The following is a 3,425-nucleotide window of genomic DNA, read 5'->3' as shown; positions in this document are numbered from 1 at the left end:
CTCACGCAAATGGATAAGCAAGTCTCAAATGATTTTCTTATATATATACTATATTATACTCAATGCGTAGTGGTGGGTTACTATAACACCCCCAATTTCCAGCATAATTTAAAATCATTAAAGATTACGAAATAAGGATAATCCTATCATTAATACCCAAAACAGAATGGAAGCTAAACATAAGTGTTGGGGTGCTATGCCACATCTAAGCTTGAGAACGTAGATGCACAGGCCAAAACTAACTAAACAAAGCATAAACCATAATCATTATCCAAATTTAAGCATGGCTCACAGGCCGTCTAACTAAGCTAGGAACCGCAGCTCCTTCTAGCGCGCTCTCGGCCAACTAATCAGTACCTGAAAAAACATGCGATATCACAACCGTTATAGAATAATTCTAAGCAACCCTCCCACCTGTTGAGTACCATAAGCATATAAATATAGGAAAACCATTTTGAGACATGGGAATACATAAATATAGTCCTGAACAACTCTAGTTTTAAAACTAGGAATAAGACTCAAGACACATCAACAGACTTGACACGACAAGGCACATAAACACACAAGCATGCAAGTTATGACCACAAGACAAGACGTCAATAGACTCAATAATAACAAACAACAACAACAAACGTCCATGTTCCAACCTTATACCAAGTCCCAACCTTTATGCCTCGCCAACTATATATTAGTTCCAACATGTACCTCCAGACCACCCTGTACTCCTGTAACACCCCGTGTTACGACACTTAAACCTGAATTAATTATTCAATTAACTCCGTTAAAGAATTGTTAAAAAGAATTTAATTTGGTCAGGATCCCTTAATTAATTAATATGGTCCATGATGGATTGTGGACCCTTGTCTAAAATAAATCCCGTTAGCCTTTTAGATAAAATAAGGAGGACCCTCTTGCCTTTTCAGATTCGTATTAGGAGTCCTAAACCTCTTACCTGTTCAGATTCAAACTGGGAATCCTAAATCTATTTAAAGGGGATTAGAAGGCATTTAGAACCCCTTCCACCCATCCCTATCCCTCACTCGAGAATCCCTCCCCAAAAAGATAATCAAAGAATTCCCCATTACAAAGCCTAGGGAAGATCGACTAGGGAAAGGACCTTGAGGAAAGATCCTAGGAAGTTGTGAGAAGTTTAATTAAAAGGTAACCCATGTCTTACAAAACCTATTTTCCTTGCTATATCTTATTTATTGGCTCCTTTGATAATCATATGTATGATCTTATGATTGTGTCTTGATAGAGCTTATCTTAGGGTATATGTTGTGATTGATTGATAATCTTGTTGATCCTGATATTCGTGTGTGGTTATATGCATGATCTTTTGTTTAGGCATGTCTAGAGCTTGTTATTAAGGTTTTATGTGATAGTGTCTTGTTGTTCTTAAGGGTCTTGATGTTCTTGATTTACTATGTGTTCTGGTCTTGAATCTTGGCATGTCTAGGGTTTGCATCTAGAGTGTAATTGTGTTGTTTCTTGGCTTAAATTCTTGTGGTTCAAGTCCATATTGTTGTTAATATCTGTTGGGATGTGTTTGGACTTGATTTTGGGTAAAAGTGATGAACTCCCGGGTTGGGAAAGTGCCAAGGAATGTGTGTACTTGCGGGTAGCCGGTGGGGACGAACCCCCACCTGACCACCCGCCGGTACAGTCACCTGTACTAGCGGGTGGCCGGCAGGTGGAGGTGTACCGCTGGTACAAGGCCGTCCGCCATCGAGCAGACGTAGGGTGGTTATCCACCCATCGTACCGCCGTTGGTACGGCGGGACGTTGTGTGTTGTTTTCCCCCGATGTTGTTTCCTCGTTCCCCGTTGTGCCCCGTTTGATGTTTGGGGGTCTAGTTTGATGTTTTGGGTACCGTGTTAGGAGTTGACGAGTTGTGAGTCTTGATTATTGCATGTGGTTTAAGTTGGTATTCCGTTGGCCTATGATGAGATTTGTATGTCCCTTGAGAACCTTGTGCCTTTCCCTTGTGTTTGGCATTGTGAATATTGAGTATTGGTATTGAGTATTGATCTACGCTGATTGTTGTTGTTGAATGATGATTGTTATGTTGCTCCATGATAAGAAAAGAGATGTGATTGGTAGAAAAGATATGTTGGCAGTTTAGGACTACAAGTGCTCGGTTATTGTGCTATAGGCACAGACCATTTGATTATTGTGCTATATATAGGCATAGATCATGTTATGTATTGGCGCCGCGGTGGTGGTCTTGTTGGCGGTATGTTGATGGGGAGCATGAGTGCTCCAGAGGGATAAGGAAGAAAATATAAGGGTGGCCTGGAGGTATATGTTGGAATTGAAATAATGTTGGAGAGGCGTACAAGTTGGAACTTGGTATAAGGTTGGACCGTGGACGTGTGTGTTGTTGCTCTTGCTTGTTATTGTTGAGTCTTGCTATTGTCTTACTTTATGGTTTTAGGTTGCATGCTAGTATCTTTATATTATCTTATGGTGATGAGTCTATTAATGTGTCTTGAGTCTTGAGCTTGGTTTTAAAGCTAGAGTTGTTTAGGACTATATATGTATTCCTCAGTCTCAAAATGGTTTTCTTATATCTACCTATATTGTACTCAACGCGTGGGAGTGGGTTACTCAGCATTATTCGCTGACGGTTGTTACATCATATGTTTTTCAGGTACTGACCAGTAGCTTTGGAGTGCGCTAGATGGACTCGCAGAGCTAGCAATAGTTAGATCTAGTCATAGTTGCTAAGGCCTGTGTGCCTCAAATTGTATTTGAATATTAATTATGGATTATGCTTAGATTAGTTAGTTGTAGCCTGTGCATCTAGGTTCTCCATCCTAGATGTGGCATAGCACCCCGATACTTATGATGTTAGTTTCCGCTCTGCTGGGTATTAATGACAGATTCTCCTTTATTTCATAAGCATTAAATGTTTTAAAAATTAGGGGTGTTATAACTCCACCCCTTATCCCTCCGGAGCACCGGATGCTCCCCTCTAATGACCTCCAACATTCCACCGATCACTCAGCATTCGCAGTGCCATTACATTACATGATCTGTGCCTATAACACAATAATCAAGTGATATGTGCCTATAGCACAATGATCAAGCACATGTAGTGCCATTACATAACATGATATGTGCCTATAGCACAATAATCAAGTGATACCTATAGCACAACGATCAAGCACACACAGTGCACATAACACAAGCACTCGCAGTGCGCCATACCTCTAACATATCTTTTCCACCAATCTCGCATCTTTTCGTCACCATGGACAATAACACGACAATCAAGACTCAACACGACAATACAAGTTTAGACCACATGCTTAGACACGAACCACAAATCACGTTACGGCATTTAAGACATCATGCTAGACTCGCCACGTCAAACGAGAAACAACGGGGCACGGGGAAACGATCAATGGCGGAAAACAACA

This window comes from Ipomoea nil, unplaced genomic scaffold (genome assembly GCF_001879475.1).
Source record: "Ipomoea nil cultivar Tokyo-kokei standard unplaced genomic scaffold, Asagao_1.1 scaffold0529, whole genome shotgun sequence".
Classification (NCBI taxonomy): Eukaryota; Viridiplantae; Streptophyta; class Magnoliopsida; order Solanales; family Convolvulaceae; genus Ipomoea; species Ipomoea nil.
This window is presented reverse-complemented; position numbering follows the sequence as displayed.